Source organism: Prionailurus bengalensis, chromosome B4, assembly GCF_016509475.1.
Source record: "Prionailurus bengalensis isolate Pbe53 chromosome B4, Fcat_Pben_1.1_paternal_pri, whole genome shotgun sequence".
In the NCBI taxonomy this organism is placed as follows: Eukaryota; Metazoa; Chordata; class Mammalia; order Carnivora; family Felidae; genus Prionailurus; species Prionailurus bengalensis.
This window is the reverse complement of record NC_057358.1, coordinates 121,231,166-121,249,383: the sequence shown is the minus strand read 5'-3', so window position 1 is coordinate 121,249,383 and position 18,218 is coordinate 121,231,166. Positions and strand designations below refer to the sequence as shown.

The window sequence follows — 18,218 nt, the reverse complement described above, 5'->3', positions numbered from 1 at the left end:
CGTGAGTTCGAGCCCCGCGTCGGGCTCTGGGCTGATGGCTCGGAGCCTGGAGCCTTTTTCCGATTCTGTGTCTCCCTCTCTCTCTGCCCCTCCCCTGTTCATGTTCTGTCTCTCTCTGTCCCAAAAATAAACGTTGAAAAAAAAATTTAAAAAAAAAAGCCACCAAAGGAAAAAAAATCCTAGACTCAATACCAAACATATCTTTTTCTCCCAAATCTGTTCTTCCTCTGAACTTCCTTTTCTTCCCCCTTTTTTTCCATTTAAGAGCATCACTATCTACTCTGCTGCCCAAATGAAAGGACATTTATTGACTCTTACATGGAAGACTATTTGGGACCCTTTATAGGGTGTCTAGAAATCTCAGCATCATTGTTTAACTCATCTTGCCCATAGTCCCTCCTAAACATTTCTTCCATCCATCATCTCCCCATTTCCACCACCTCAGTCTCATTACCAATTCTCCGCTGGTCTAATGTGATGGTCTTAGAAGCAGCTTTCTTTCTTTTTTAATGTTTGCTTATTTTCAAGGGGGGAGGGAGGAAAGGGCAGAAAGGGAGGACAGAGAGAATCCCAAGCAGGCTCCACACCATCAGTGCAGAGCCCATCACCGGGCTCAAATTCACGAGCTGTGAGATCATGACCTGAGTCGAAATCAAGAATAAGACGCTTAACCCACTGAGCTACCCAGGTGCCCCCCTTTTTTAATGTTTATTTTTGAGAGAGAGAGAGAGAGAGCGAGCGAGCACATGTGCTTTCCTGACTCGCGTCTCACTCAGTTCAATCCATCCCTCACAGCCACCTAAGAATTCTTAAGTGAAAACACCATCATGCCCTCTCCCACTCAACACTCTTGCCTGATTCTTACCATGTACAGGATGAAGGATACCCCATAACCGTCCTCCTGTCATTCCTCTTGCCATCACTCCCCACTTGCCTCCTCCCATTCATCCATGTCCTAATAGCCTGGTTGGGATTCTCTCTCCCTGCCTCTCTCTGACCCTCCACCCATGTGTGCATGCTCTCTCTCAAAATAAACAAACTTAAAAAACAATTCCAGGGTCCTGGCACAAGCTTTTTCCATTGCTTAGAATTTCTTCTCCCTGCCTTCCTCCTGAACTCTTACTGAGTTCTCTTGAGACCCAACTCAAGCATCTCCCTCATCCTTGAAGCATTTCTAGATACACACTCCCTACATTCTAGAGTTAACCATTTCTACCTTATGGCACTGATCACGTGTTATTCTAATGGTCTTATTATTGGATTTCTTCAGGAAAGTCCTAGTCCTGAGTTTTATTTACCTTTGTATCCCCAGAGGTGAACTCTCCCTGGACATACTCAAATAAATGGTAATAGGGAGATTGGGCTCCCCTGTGTATCTGTCTCATTAGAGCCTGTGTTCCTTGAGTGATGTAAGAGTATCTTGTCCATCTGTCTAACCTCTCCGCTTGTTGCAATGCCTGGTATATATGGATGCTCAGTGTGTATTTGTGGAATTGTTTTTAATATGATTGGGAAAAAACTTTCAGTTCAAAAAATTTAAAAATCCCTGTGAGCTTATTTTTAATTAGCTCACTTTTTTATTTAAGAATTTTCCTTCTCCTTGAAATTACAGAACACCGCAAGCATTAATTTACTCCACAAAGATTCAATCTCTGCAACTCCTGGCTTTCAATGGTAACCCAACTAATTGGGGCACCTTGGGGACAATAAGGCATTCCAAACATACTTTCTACTTTGAATTGCCTGGCAGATGAAAGGCTATTGATTTTCTTGAGCAGAAGGGCCTTCTTGGAGAAATTTCACCAGCATTTAACTTTGGAGGGGACAGAGCCCTGTGTTTCTTTTTTTTTTTTTTTTTTTTTTTTTTTTTTTTTTAATGTTTATTTATTTTTGAGACAGAGAGAGACAGAGCATGAACGGGGGAGGGGCAGAGAGAGAGGGAGACACAGAACTGGAAGCAGGCTCCAGGCTCTGAGCCATCAGCCCAGAGCCCGACGCGGGGCTCGAACTCACGGACCGCGGGATCGCGAGATCGTGACCTGAGCTGAAGTCGGACGCTTAACCGACTGAGCCACCCAGGCGCCCCAACCCTGTGTTTCTATGTGCAGAATTTTACTCTTAAGAGCAGGGCCACCAATGGGCTGTGGCTGTTACTTGGAAATCCAGTGCCCCATCCAACATACAGGACCATTACAAGAAGGGATATGGATTGAAGAAATAGGGCAAGACCTAGGGCTTATAATAGACCCTCTATACCAGCCAAAGGATTATCTAATTTTCTCACCCACTCCCCCTACCTCACAGGAAATTAACTATGATGGACCTAAAGAACAGGAATAAAACTCCTCTTCGTGCATAGCTGCAATGGCCATTAGCACCTAAAAGAACAGTCTCCCCTTGGTATGACTAACTGGGGAACATCTTCATTGGCAAGGAAGCCCACCAAAGCGATTGCAGACACCTGGCCAAGTCAGCTGGGGTGGGGGTCAGAAGAATACCTACATCTCCCATTCTCCCAATGTTGCTGATCCACAAGCAAAAAAAAAAAAAAAAAATCAAGAATGAACCATAGTATTAGTGCTACAGATGTGGTTATCCTGCCTGCTTTTTTTTTTATACAATTTCTCCTCATTTCTCTGTAATCAATTTTGAGTTCTATTATTTGAGTTGAGAGGAGAAACAGAATGAGCATTTTAAATAACTAACATGTTCATATTTTGGTAAAATGAAAGTAGGCCATACACTGACCATTCTACACCTTCTTAGGAATGGATTTTTCCTTTTATGAATTTTTAAGAAGTCCTTGAACCTGTAACAAAAATAAATCTGTATCTCTGGCAGGAATGCAAAAGTCATACAGCCATGTTAGAAAACAGTTTAGTGGTTTCTTTAAAACACACTTTTATACTCTTACCATACAATCCAGCAATTGTGCACCTGTTTTTTCCCCCCAAAAGAGTTGAAAACCTATGTCCACACAAAAACCTGTACACAAATATTTATAACAGCTTTATTCAAAATTGTCAAAACTTGGAAACAACCAACATGTCCTTCAGTAGGTGAAAGCACAAAAACTGTGGTACATCCAGACAATGGAATATTATTCAGCATTAAAAAGAAATGGGCTATCAAGCCATGAAAAGACATGAAAGAAACTTAGATGTATATTACTAAATGAAAGAAGTCAATACTAAAAGGTTACATATTGTATATTTCCAACCATATGGCATTCTAGAAAAGGCAAAACTATGGAGATAGTTAAGATAAATGCTTGCCAGGTCTTAAGTGGAAGTAAGAGATGAATAAGTACAGAACAAAGGAATTTTATGGTGTAAAAATTTAATACTGTAATGGTAGATACACCATATATTTCATGGGTTTTGACAAATGCATGACATCGAGAGTGATCCCTCATGTTTACTATGGACTTTGGGTGATTATTATGTGTTAATTTAGGTCCATCAGCTTTGAGATGTACCACTGTGGTGTGTTATGTTGACAGTGGTTGAGGCAATCAATATGAGGGAAAAGGTGTATGTGAATGTTCTGTACTTTTGCTCAGTTTTGTTGGGAACCTAAAACCTCCAAGACAAAGTCTATTTAAGTAAACAAAAAAAAAATCTCAGTCTCTCTGAATAGGTGGTTTGTTTTTTTTGTCATTGTTGTTTTTGTTTTGCTTTTCCAAATTTCAGTTGTCTTATGAGATAGATACCTCTGGAAAATGAACTTTAAAGAATAAGAGAATGCTCCTTACCCCAAATAAAGTGAAGTTCTAAGAAATTCACTGTGACAAACACAGACAAATCACATAGCCCTGTCTTTATACCTCAGAATCCCAATTATGAACATGATAATGGCTGTCATGTTCTGCTAATACAGTTTCTATTATCAAGGCCTAGAAAACCCGAACACTGGGAACATAATGTGAATTCCACTGAAAAATTTAAAAGAAATTTAAATTTTTTCCTTTCTTTCTTTCTAAGGCTCTTCCCTTTTTAGGTTTATTCTGTATTACTGCCCGGGAGTAAAACAAGACCAATGTGTTAGGATAAGAAAAAATTGGCATACCGGTCTCCATGAAGGACAAGAGAAAAGCAGTTAAAGACTAAACCACACCTGCAAATTATCAACTTTGAATTGAAATTACAGGAAAATAAGAAAATTGAAAGGGATGTCTTTACAAAATAAGGGTTTTAGAGTGGTTATGTCTGGAGAAAAGGAGGAGGAAAGGAGACAATGGTGAGAAAAGCTTAATGGAGGCATGGTGGGAAGGGTGCCATGTCAGTGAATAAAACAGTCACTCTTCTTCTGAAGTTCACAACATGGTAGGTAAAAAAAAATGTAAGCACATAGCTACATGCAATATAGGCAGTCAGTGATAAGCTCTATGACACAGATGCAAAGGTCAAAAAGAAAGGGGGGTGGAGGCAAGCAGGGCCATTTTAGAAGACCTTCTGAGGAGGGCAGATTTGGCTGATCCTCAGAGAAATGGCAGGCCTCCTGCAGGTAGAAGTTAAGACCAGCCATGAAGGTCATGCCTGATAAAGTTATGGCCAGAGGTAAGACAGAACTGGGTCAGGAATAAATGGATTCATTCATTCATTCACATTCAACAAACATCTCTTTAGCACCTGCCAATGGCAAACATTGTAGGTGGTGGAAGAAGTTAGGCAAAATACGATGATCAGGGTGAAACTTCACACAAATATGAACATTAGGTTACATTTCTTAGAGGCAGCAGAGAGCCTGGTGGGATGGATGCCATTGGTGCCTTGCTCCCTGTGGATTCCTCCCTCTTTCTAGTGTCCCTTCCCATACAGAGGCTGGCAAATTAAAACCTACATTTACTACACTCCTTGAAGCCAGGGTTCTGAAGGAGAATTAGGTTCCATCAATTTGATGCATTTGCATGAACTCTGGAAGGTGGAAATTAGAAGGAGACTATTTTCTTGACTTCTTTTGGCTGCTCTTCACTTTGATAAGACCATAAAGGTATGATGTTTTCCTGCAGCATTCTGGGGTACAATGTCTTGCTGGGTGAGGAAAAGCAGTTGAGGGGCAGTAGCACCATGGATTCCTGATCCATGAACAACTATGGCTGGAAGTTCTTAAACTCCAGGCTTTTAGTAGACATTGGTGCATCCTTCCTGTACCTGTTCCTCTAACCCTCCTCTGATATTATCATTCCTAACCCCCATGTTAAATCCTTTCCCGATTGAAATACATAGAGTGACCTCTGCTTCCTACACTGAATTTTGATGAGTATAGCCAATAAAGAGTTTTAAGCAAGGGAGAGATAGGAGATTTGTGCTTCATGAAGGGACCTTGGTGGCTGCTTCAAAAACAAACTGGAGACAGATTTACGAAACTCTTAGGAATGTCCAGCCTAGACCAATGTGCCTGGGATACTGGGACTGAATAAAACAGTTGTAGTGGGAAGCGAGAAGGAATGGCAATACGATACTCCCTAAGTTGAATTTATAGGATCTACTGAAAATGGAGATGAGAGAGGAAATTTAAACTTCGCCCTACTTCATCCCAACCCTGCCGGGGTCCTCTGCACTCTGTTCTTCACCATCATAGGACCTGTCATACTTCCTTAAAAGTCATCCTTCTCTTCAGGCTTCAGACCTTTCTGTTCTTTGCTGCAGCCTAAGTGCAGAGCACAGCAAATAGCCCCTAATAGAATGCTCAGTAGACACTGGTTGGGTGGATAGAAAGGGAGAAAGGAAATCTCTAACCTCAGAGACACTGTGAGGATTGAGATTCTATTAACCAAGGAAGTAGTCACAGGCTGAGTACTGCTTGAGTAATACTGAATCTTGGATTACATGGGGAATCCAGGTGAAGAATATTAGCACACCAGTAGACATAAGAGTCTGGTGGTTGGGAAGTAGGAGCTTTGGCACAAATCTTAGAATTACTGCACAGAATGAAAGCTGAATACTTCCCAGGAAAAGATGATGCCTCAATAAAGCTTGGGTGATACCCATATTATTATAATTACACAGTGAAGAGAGTCTAAAATGCCAGTCACCATTTGAGACACTATATGTACACTGTCCTTTTAATCTTACAACAACTTATAAGTGAGGTGTTATCATCCTCATCTTACAGAGAAGGAAACTGAAGCTCAGCAAAGTGAAGAACTGCCCAAGGTCACATAGCTGGTGAGGACAGAGCTGAGGTTCAAACCCAGGTCTCCCCAACTCTAAAACCTGTGCTCATTGTTCTCCCTCAGCTGACATGAGAAGAAGGAGTTAGTGACAGTGACAAAGGACTGGTCAGAGAGGAAAGGAGAGAAGTAGAGAAATGACAGAACACAAAAGCCAATTAAGCAGATAAAAAAAAAAAAAGACTGTAGACTAGAAGATGCTCACAGGAATCAGAAGTCAATCAGGAGTTTCTTTAACAAGAGCAAGATGCTTATGGGCCAAAGAGAACAGTGAAAGGTAGAAATCAGAGATGTAAGAGGTGAAGGCAATGAGTAAGAAACGTCTTAAAAAGATGCAAAGAATGGATAAGCAGCCTTTGAGAAAAGAAGGACAACAGACAAAGTTTTAAAATTGAGTTGTGGTCCCCCACCTGATACTGACAAAGCAAACGTTGAGTACCTAACAAATTACTTTGTTTGCCAATAAACCTAACAGATGTCAGGCATATGCACTGATCAGGCTACATGCAAAGCGAAACAATTTTCCTTTTGATTGGAATTCTATCAATCTATTTCATAGCACTGATTAGCTCATGCGGATAAGAAGCTCTGATAGGAAGTTAAATTTGTATTTGGTCAGCCAAAAGAAAGTGATCAGTAATTATCATTTATTAAAGATGGTCTTTTTATTTTCATAGTCTTCCAAAATCCATGGTAGGGGATAATGAAAAGGGTCCTTCATAGCAAAACAATTATTAACTGTCACTGAAGACTATGTCAGCAGAACTACAGAAATACACAGAATACAATCAGATATTATCTAAATAGCTACAAACATTGGAATGAGAAAAGAGAAAATGGAATACAATCAAGCAGTAAATAGATTGGATTTAACCAATCTAATAGTGAAGCAATCCAGATGGATGATTATAGACCTAAATCAGACTAAAGATATAACCAGAATCCATCTGATGAGGACTAGAAGACCATTCCACGTGGACATGTGGATTTGGAGACTTCCCTGGCATTGCAACCTTGGAAGAGAGGTCTATGTGTCCCCCACAGTTTTAAGAAAAATCCACCTGGACACAAGCACCTCCTGACCTTAAAGCCTAGCAGAATGGCTGATGGCAGAATTGTTTTCTTGGTGGGTAAACATCTGTTAAGCCTGGGAGTATCTAGAAATACATGGAAATAATGTTATAAATTAAATCTATCATATCAATATTTTTGTGTTCAGTATTTAAAGAGTATATAATGTTTATGAGAATCTGGCACATTGGCCTAGCTAGCAGATGACCATTTCAATTCCAAGGTAAATTATGTGGTTGAATAACTAAGCCCGGTGACTTCAAGTTAAGATGTATGGCAGAACTTTGCTTAAGTCTGTCACAATACTGGGAGGTTTAGGAGAAGTTTTACCACGTTACACATTTATTGTATTTGTAAGAATCATGAAAAATTTTCTTCATTAGGAAAATGAGGTCTTAAAAAGGAAACAGAATATTAAAACTATCAATGCATTAGAATGTTTAGGAGACTTTAAATGAGGCCAAACTGTAACCAGATTGCTTGTGACAATTAACATTTATAGATTTAGAATTAAATAATAAGGTGTGTGTGTTTAAAAGTTAAAGGAAAAACTAGAATCTTGAATTTGTAACCTTAATAAAATATTAATGTTTAAATGGCTGGCAAATACAAAGTCCTTGGGGAGCACAAGAGCCCCATCAAGGATAGCAAGAAGCTCACATTGACATGGTCACTGATATGGAGGGACGAACATCTGCAACCTACATACCAGGCACCTACTACTGTGCGCCACCAGCTGAGAGAACAAAGACACCGAAGACAGCATGGTGGGGAAGACAGAAAGGAGCACAGAAGAGCAGCTACAACATGGAGAAAAGTACCTCAGAAGGAGGAAGGGCCAGGATGCCTGGGGAGGTTGGCACAGCCAGCCCTGATCTGAGGGAGATCTCCCTGGAGAACTGAGCCTGTGGAGTGGAATAGGGGGCCACCTTGAACAATGGCTGATAATGGTCTCAATCACAGCAAACCAGGCAATAATCTACAAAGAAAAGAGGCAAAGGAGGTGGTTCTAAAGGCTTTAGAGAGATCTCAAACAGTTCCACGGGAGAACCAGGAGAAAAGAAAAAAAAGGCAAAAAGCTAGGCTGTATTGCCTGAAACTGAGGTTTTCTCTGCTTACACAAGATGTTCTTCTTTCTGCTGGCTGCAGGCTCATCATTATGACAATAGCAGCACTCAGCTGCCTGTCTCTGAACCAGGAAGAATCTGGAACCAAACTAGAAGAAACTGGAACCAATCTACTATAGAGGAGAATTTCTGGTTAATAGAAAAGGAGAACTTGTAGCCCCTTAGAATATTAAGCCTCAGTGGCACTTTAGAGACCGCATACTTCTGCATTCTCAATCCTAGCTACATTTCAAAAAACTAAAAATGCCAAAGCCCCATCTGGGACCTGCTGTATCACTCGTTGGAGGGGGGGAGTCCCAAGAATGTGTATATTTACTTTGTTATGGTGGTTTTTAGTAATAGCAGTATTAGTAATATATATTCACTGTTTAACAAAATCTCGAACACCACAAGTATATGAAGTAAAAAGAGAAATTTCCCTTCTTCACCTTTTCTAATCCCAGAGGCATTTATTCCATAACATGTAGGAGTATGTGAGGGAGTGTGTGTATTTTAAAGGCCTCCCAACTAATAGATAATGTGTTAACAGTAGAATCTGGGTGGTGGGTGTTCACTATAAAACTCATCCTACAGGGGCACCTGTGGGTGGCTCAGTTGGCTAAGTGTCCAACTCTTGATTCTGGCTCAGGTCATGATCTCACAACTCATGAGATTGAGCCCCAGGTCAGGCTCAGCACTGACAGACAGAGCTTGCTTGGGATTTTTGGTCTCCTTCTCCCTCTCAAATTAAATAAACAAACATTAAAAAATTCATTATATATTTCTGTTTTAAGATGTAATCATAAGATATCCAGGAAACAAAAATTCTCCAGCTGATAAGAACGCACAGCCAGGGTTGACAACCACTGGTTTAAGCATAACCCAAAATTACAAATGAGAAAACTTTGGACAACAGAGGTAATCCTATCTGCCCCAAATCTAACAGGGTAGGGGTCAGAGTCAGCCCATGAACCCGGATCTTCCAGATTTCTGTCTAGTATTCTTTCCAACATACTATGCAATCTCCAACAGGAGAAGCAGCCCCAGAGCAGACAAGGCAAGGAGACATAGAAGTTGCCTTTTCTCAACTTTAAATGACCAAGACTCTTGTATTTTGACTCTTCCTTGTGGCAGAAAACAACACTATAACTCAGATGCTACGATCTTTATTTTGTGTATGTTCATTAAATTACACTTCTCTACCTTACTGATTCACACTGCCTTCAAGGACTTTCAGATTCCACAGAAAATTCCAGCATACATTCACCTTCATTTGCCTTCTGAAGTATTAAAGCCCACTGAAACTCCTTGTTGTCACAGAGAGGAAGAAAAAGGACATTTTCAAAAATGTTAAGCATTATCCTCTAAAGCCAACGAGGAAACGTCACAACAAAATGACAGTACAAGAACATTCCTGATCATAAGTGAATAATAAGACAGTAAATTGCAATTGCTGAATGGGGGATATTAGCATCAGTAAAAGGTTGGAAAATGACCTTTATAGATGCTAAGATTAATTTTGTGGAAGGAAGTGGAAAGACAGGGATTAAATTAAATTAGTCTGAATTCCAAGCAGTATCGTTACAAAATAAGGGCACTGTTTATTGCCAAATTTTATATGCAAGAAAGGCAACTTTTTCCTATTCCCACATAAAACTTAGGAAAAGTCTAACTTACGGAATCTCTTTGTGGAAGAGCCCAAACATTAGGGATAAATATTAAGGCTTCATCTGCCAGCCCAGGGAGAACTCATGGCTTTTTGTTCTTCCCAGCAGTCAGTTCAAAATATAAGGATAGGACATATAAATCAGGAGACCTGGTTTCTAGTCCCAGCTTTGTCACTAAATTGCTTTTTCTCAGCTTCCTTACCTGCAAAAATGGTGTCTAAATGGCTTTTCAGGTGTCTTAGAATGCTAAAACCCTGGACTCAATACCTGTGTATTCCATCTAAGACATTTGGTAAGCAGTGTCCCAAAAGAGTTATCTTAAATACCACTACCTGCATATTTTTCTCCTATCATTTTTGCTCATCCTCCACTCATCCCCAACCAGTTCTTAAAAATGTAGTCTGTAAGGAAACATTACCCCAAAAGGAAAAGGCCAGGAGTTATTTGAAAAGACATGCCCTTTTTCTCTTCTGATTAGTATTTGTAAAAGAAATAAAAGCAAAAAATTCAAGTGACCGTGAATAGGCCCTGCAGATGAAAGCGATTTTCTTCAGTCTTAAATTAATCCTTAAAAACTCTTAAAGGCTACAATTATTTTTATGACAGATTCAAATAGCCCCTTCACATTAAAAGTGTTCCCAAAAGGTATATCATCAATAGATTCCAGAAATTATACTCGAGTCTACACTCTTTGACCTCCATAATGAAAGGTCTAGAAAGAAAAGTACACTGAGGCATCAGGTTCTCATCTTCCCTGGCAGGGAGGGCCCAGAGTCATTTCTGGTGCAGAATTCCTAGGGTGGTTTTTGAACCAAACCATTAACTTACACGAGTTCTAACATGGGTATAGATCTCTGTAGACTGCTCTCAGGAGTTCGTTCTGATAGCCTCTCCTCACTGCCAACAAGAGGTTGGGAAAATCTCAGTATCCAGGACACAAGGATATGCCCAGAACAGGTTTGGGAGCCAGACTGCCTGACCTTGAGTACTGGGTCAACCAGTTCCTGGCTGTGTAACCTGGACAGGTTACTTTACCTCTTCCTCCTCTTCCCCTCCTGTATAACAAGGATAATAACTGCTACCTTCTATGGTTTTATGAAGATTAAGGAAACTAGTTCACAAATGAATAGCACCAGGCATTGTAGCAAGCACTCACTGAGTTTTTCCTATCATCATTTAACATTTTGGCACCTTAACGTAGTGCTGGTTTTTGTTGTCGTTATTGTTTATTTTAGAGAGAGAACACTCAAGCAGGGGAGAGGGGCAGAAGGGGAGAGGGAGAATATTAAAGCTGAGCACAGAGCCTGACATGGGGCTCGATCCCACAACCCATGGCTAGGATCATGACCTGAGCCAAAAATCAAGAGTTGGAGGCTCAACCGACTGAGCCACCCAGGAGCCCCATTCAGTGCTGCTTTTAATCACTGATTGGTAGGAAGTCCATGGTTTCAGTACAGATTGCAGATTTTTTTTAATGTTATCCATTTGAGAGAGCGCACATGCGCGCAAGCAGGGGAGGGGCAGAGAGAGGGAGACAGAATCTAAAGAAGGTTCCAGGCTCCAAGATGGCAGCACAGAGCCCAACACAGGGCTCAACGCATGAACCGTGAGATCAGGAGCTGAGCCAAAATTGGACGCTCAACTGACTGAGACACCCAGGCACCCCCAGACTGCAAATTTTTAAAAGACATAGGTGTCTAAAAACACAGTTGGAAGAAAGCTACTAAATGTTTTCCTTAACAAGCAAAAGGCTCTTATCTCTATGATATCAGAATGGCAATCACACACACACACACACACACACACACACACACACACACACACACACCCCATCTACTAGCTGTCAGTAGTTTCACTCCTGGAGCGGCCACTAATAAGCACATGAGTATCCTGCTCATTTCTCTCTCACCCCTTTACTATATTCTAGGTACTACGTTAAGGTTTTTTATACGTATTATTTCATTTAACACTTAAAACAACATTTTAGTGAAGATTAGTACCATTTTCATTTTTCAGGTCAGGTACCTGTGATTTAAAGGACAAACAAGTTCCCCAAGGTCACACAATCTTGGATCTAGGAAGTGATCCCAGGTTTGATGATAAACACTGAACTCCCAAGCACTGTATCTACCCCACTGCCACATGTCATTTACACCCTGCTTCAATGAAGCATAGAAAAGAAGAATACAAGAGCTACGTATTCACGTGCACATGGATCATTCTTAGAGGGCAGGGTTTCCGTCTGGGTCTATGGCCTCCTTCTGATCTCCAACTCACCTACGTTCTAAACATCATTTTTAAGAATGCATTTCCAAAGGGCAATTACTTTCTGGAGGAAGGAAAAATTATTTTATTTGAGAGGCTGCTATTTTAAGGTGTTTAGCTTTTCACTTAGAAGCCCCAAACAAGCATTCTTTAAATGCAAATTTGAAAAGTGAGGCATTTTTACATACAATGATTTTTATAATTGGAGAGGGGAGGAAGAGGAAGGTGGTGTAATCAGGCTTTGAACCGTATAGCCCTTTCTTAGACTACAACTCACTCTTTGCCTCAAAGCAGCACAAGAGGTACCCCACTCTCAGCCTATCAGACTTTAGACCGAAATACAGCTTGGAGGAAAGATTACACTGGATATTTTTTTCTTTTTTATTTAATGTTTACTTATTTTGAGAGAGAGAGAGAGAGAGAGAGACAGACAGACAGACAGACACAGAGACAGAGAGAGAGGGAGGGAGGGAGGGAGAGAGAGGCTCAGAGAAGGAGAGAAAGAATCCCAGGCAGGCTCCACACTGTCAGTGCACAGAGCCTGACGTGGGGCTCGATCTCACAGATTGAACTGTGAGATCATGACCTGAGCCAAAATCAAGAGTCCGAGTTGGTTTTTTTTTTTTTTTTGCTTGCTTGTTTTAATGAATTTGATACAATCTTTGGGTTTCAATTGCGTTTCCCCTATAGGCAGGCAAATTAAAGTTATTACTTACTTTTTCTCTTCACTTGTGAGATTGCCCAAAGAAAATTAGATTGATTTTGCTATAGTGAAAATGACAATTGACAATTTGAAAGTCAAAACTTTCTGTGTTCAAGTGGAAAACAGGCAGACAGGGGTCATCTCATTTTGGTTTGTATTTGACTAAGCATCATTGTGTGTGTGTGCAGTGTGGGGAAGGATGTGGTGTGCACGTGCACTTCCCAAATGTCACTTCAAGAATCATGTGTGCTCCAGCTCTATTTCCTATCAAGTATTTTCATCTGTTTGACTGTTTAACCTCTACTCACTAAGGAATAACTTAATCAAAAAACTCAATCTGTTTCAGGTGTTACTTTCTCCAGGGATATAATCTCAAGATGTTGATCTCTTTTTCTATTCAATTAGATATACCCTGTGACCTAAAAAATTATTGGGTTGCTCCAGTCTTTTCGTTATAAAATGTTGTTGGTGCAGTTCAGCACACTCTTAAGGAGGTCAAGATTGAGAGGTAATTTTCTTTGGGTTTAGTTTCTGGCTATTCTTAAGATTTCATTAAAATAGATCCTAGAGTTTAATGTTTTTGAATGTTATAATTATTTAACTTGCTTTTCTCAAACAAAGATTTTCTCAACTACTTTTGTTAAGTAGAAACCACACAGGACAGAGGCAGTTCTGTTTTTCCAAGTCAGACTCTAGAAGAGCAGTTGGCAAACTTTCTATGAAGGGCCAGAGAGTAAATATTTTCTGCTTTGCAGACTATGCAGTTCTTTCTACAACTACTCAACTCTGCTATTGTAGCATGGAAATAGCCATAGATGATATAGAAACAAATTAGCAGGACTGGGCTCTTTTTTTTTTTAGAGAGCAGGTGTATGGAAGCAAGTGGGGAAAGGGGCGGGGGGGGGGGCAGGTGGGGGGAGAGGGGGAGGGAGAGAGAGGGAGAGAATCTTAAGCAGGCTCCATGCTTAGCACAGAGCCTGACTTGGGGCTTGATCCCATGACCTTGGAATCATGACCTAAGCCAAAATCAAGAGTCAGGCACTCAACCAACTGAGCCACCAGACAACCTATCATGACTGTGTTCTAGTAAAACTTTATTCACAAAACCAGGCAGTGATGCACGTGTGGCCCACAGGTCATAGTTTTCCAACCCTCCCTGGAGCATATCAAAAGGCTAAATTTCTCAGGGTTGCTGATCTTCTACCCAAATCCACAACATAGGTTGTTTAACAAATTTAGTGATTGAGATGCTATGATTATCCATATTGCCTTTTATGCACTTGTCTGCATATCTGTGTTCTATTTCATAATGAAGTTTGGGGGTTTTTTGATTTTTGTTTTTTTCAAAGTGATCAAGTGATCAGGAAGGTTGGTCAAGGTTTAGAAGAAGGATACAAAGGGAACTTTTCTGGATGGGTCAAAGATTTTTACAGAGACTGAGAAACTTTGGAGTTGGACGCAACGCACTATTACACAGTCCAATCTCCTTCCCAATGAAGGAATTTCTTTTGCAACACCCCTGGCAGGTATTCAGTTAACCTCTGAGGGAAAATGTTTTGGGCTAGATTGGGAGGAAGGATTACCAATTTATAAAGCAAAACTGGTCCTCTCTATTTCATTCAATACATATGCTTATGGACACAAAAGCAAAGCCAAAAAAGCAAAAACAAACAAGTGGGACTACATCAAATTAAAAAGCTTCTGCATAGCAAAGCAAATTAGCAACAAAATGAAAAGGCAACCTGCAGAATGTGAGAAAGTATTTGCAAATTGTGTCAATAGCCAAAAAAAAAAATCTGATTAAAAACTGAGATGAACTAAATAGACATTTTTTAAAAGACCTACAAATAGCTTATAGGGATATAATACTTGAAAAGGTTTTCAACATCACTAACTGGGGAAATTCAAATCAAAATGCAAATATCACCTCACCCTTGTTAGAATGGCTACATCAAGAAGATAAGAAATAAGTGCTGGCAAGAATGTAGAGAAAAGGGAACCCTTGCGCACTGTTGGTAGAAATGTAAATTGGTACAGCCACTGTGGAAAACCGTATGGAAGTTCCTCAGAAAATTAGAAATAGAACTACCATATGATCCAGCAATCCTACTTCTGGGTATATATTCAAAGGAAATGAAAATAGGATATTGAAGAGATATCTGCACTCCCATGTTCACTGCAGCACTGTGTGTGTGTGTGTGTGTGTGTGTGTGTGTGTGTGTGTGTGTTTCCTCACACCAACAAGCAATTCTCAGACACTAGCATGGTCTCCAAGATTTCAACTCAATTTAAGTCAATTTTGGCACTACCTACACCTGGAGATTACATCAGCTTCCACAGACAAAACAACTCAGCCCCACAAGACCATCCTCCACTTCAGGGGCCATTTGCAAGCCCAGGTTATTTATTACCTGTGCTTCTCAATCAACTAGCTAAGTGAAAATCAGAGATTTCCAAAACCCCTTCTCTGGATTTGATTAATTTGCTAGAACAGCTTACAGAACCCAGAGAAACATTTTACCTACTAGATCATTGGTTTATTACAAAAGGATAGAACTTGGGAACAGCCAGATGCAAGAGAAGTATAGAGCAAGACCTGGGGAAAGGGCAAAGAGCTTCCATGACCTCTCTAGGTACACCACTCTCCCATCAGCTCCATGGGTTCACCAACCTGGAGGCTCTCTGAACCCTGACCTTTTGGGGCTTTAGGGAGGTTTCATTACATAGCCATGACAATTAAGTCATTGTCCATTGGCAACTGATGAACCCTCCAGTTCCTCCTCCCTTCTGGGACTAAAAGTGCCAACCCTCTAATCACATGGTTAGCCCCACTGGCAACCAGCCCCCTTTCTAACCTGCTTAAGTCACCTCATTAACAAAAGAGCTTTATTGCATTTAGAAAATTCCAAGCATTTTAGGAGCTCTGTACCAGAAACAGGGACAAAAAACAAGCATTTCTTATTATAAATCATAATATCACACACACACACACACACACACACACGCACACGAATATTATTCTTTAATAACTATGAAGGAAATTCTGCCATTTGCAACATGGACAACCTTGAGGACATTACGCTTAAGTGAATAAGCCAGACAAAAAGACAAATACTGCATGGTGTCATTTATAAGTGGAATCTTAACCAAAAAAAAGAAAAAAAAGTCAAACTCATAGAAACAGACTAGAAGAGGGGTATCTGGGGGAAATAGGAAGAGGTTGGTAAAAGGGTACAAACTTTCAAAAATAAATCTTCCTGTGCAATGACCAGGTTCCAATCATAAGGCTTGACCCTGTGAGAACACAAACATCCTTGACACTGTCAGTCCTGTAGGGAGCTCACAGTCTAATGAAAGAAATAAGATAGGATGCAAATAGTTACAACAGAAAGTAGAAGTAGTAGAAAGTTATTATGACTTAAAGATGACCACAGACAACCCAATTTAAGAATGAGGGAAGGGGGGCCCTGGGTGGCTCAGTCGGTTAAATGTCTGACTTCAGCTCAGGTCATGATCTTGTGGTCCATGGGTTCGAGCCCCACGTCAGGCTCTGTGCTGACAGCTCAGAGCCTGGAGCCTGCTTCGGATTCTGTGTCTCCCTCTCTCTCTGCCCCTCCCCACTCGCACTCTGTCTCTCTCACTCTCAAAAATAAGTAAACATTAAAAAAATGTTTTAATGAGGGAAGGATTTGAACAGGCACTCCACAGACCTAGGAAGAGATGCTCCATGTTATTAGTTACCACACAAGTACAAAGTAAAAACCACACTAAGGTACCATTTGGCACCCACCAGACCAGCAAAACGTACAAGCCAGACACTCTCAGGGGCTGGCAAGGATATGGAGCAATGAGGACACGCAGGGCTATTGTGGGGATTGAATGAGTTGACATGAGTGCAGGCACGCAGTAAACTGTGTGACTTAGCCATCAGTCATCATCATCACCATGGTTGTTGAAATTATGTACAGATGGTCAAAGTGTAAATGGCTATAACCAATTTGGAAACCAATTTGGTCTTTAATATAGCCGAGCAGGTTTATACCCTATGGTCCAGCAATTCCACTCCTGGGTAGATCCCTAGAGAACCTCCTGCACCTGAACACATACAAAAGCGAATTCAGAAAATTCTTAATAGCCCCAAACTGGAATCACACAAGTGTCTGTAAATGGTGTAAGAGAGATAGTAGGTATACTAATATAATGGAATACTACATAGGAGCAGATATAAAGGAACTACTCCTGTCCATAACACAGATGAATCTCCTCCAACGTACCTTCAGGTGGAAAAAGTCTAAAAAAATATACTGTTTGCTCCAGTTTAAATAAAATTTAATAAAAACAAAACTATGTGTAATGATTCATGCTAGTTATACTTGAATTTTAAGAAATACAACTTTTTAAAAGTTTTTTTAAACTAAACTATGTATAGTTTAGGGATATGAATGTGTAATAAAACTATAAAATAAATCAAGAATATGAAAATTACCAAATTTTGGAGAATGGTTACCTTTAATATGGGGGAGAGAAAAAAATACGATAGGGGAGAGGCCACAAGAGCACTGAAAGGCAATATTTATGATCTTTTGTTTAAACCTCGTGGTGGAGCCCTTTTGCGAAGATGGTGTCAAAGGCGAAGAAGGAAGCCCCTGCCCCTCCCTAAGCGGAAGCCAAAGCAAAGGCTTTGAAGGCCAAGAAAGCAGTGCTGAAAGGCATCCACAGTCATAAAAAAAAAAAAAAAGAAGAAGAAGAAGATCTGCATGTCACCTACATTCCAATGGCCCAAGACACTGCATCTCCGAAGGCAGCCCAGATATCCTCGAAAGAGTGCCCCCAGGAGAAACAAGCTTGACCACTATGCCATCATCAAGTTTCCCCGGACTATCGAGTCAGCCACAAAGAAAATAGAAGACAACAACATTTTTGTGTTCATTGTGTATGTCAAGGCCAACAAGCACCAGATCAAACAGGCTGTGAAGAAGCTCTAGGACATTGACCAAGTGGCCAAGGTCAACACTCTGATCGGGTCCGATGAAGAAAAGAAAGCATATGTTCGACTGGCTCCTGACTATGATGCTTTGGATGTTGCCAACAAAATTGGGATCATCTAAACTGAGTCCAGCTGGCTAAATCTAAGTTTTTTCAACATAAAAAAAATGATAATAAAAAAATAAGTAATTAAATAAATAAACCTTGTGGTGGATAAACAGGTGTTTGAAGCTGTGTCATCCTTT

The 18,218-nt window shown here is 40.4% G+C and overlaps 1 protein-coding gene and 1 pseudogene across 3 annotated transcripts in view; one reads left to right on the top strand and one right to left on the bottom strand.

Annotated features, from left to right (window-relative positions):
* ANO4 (anoctamin 4) overlaps positions 1-18,218 on the bottom strand; it is a 422,446-nt gene that overhangs the window by 356,312 nt on the left and 47,916 nt on the right. The window lies entirely within an intron of this gene.
* Positions 17,606-18,122, top strand: LOC122472584 (annotated as a pseudogene).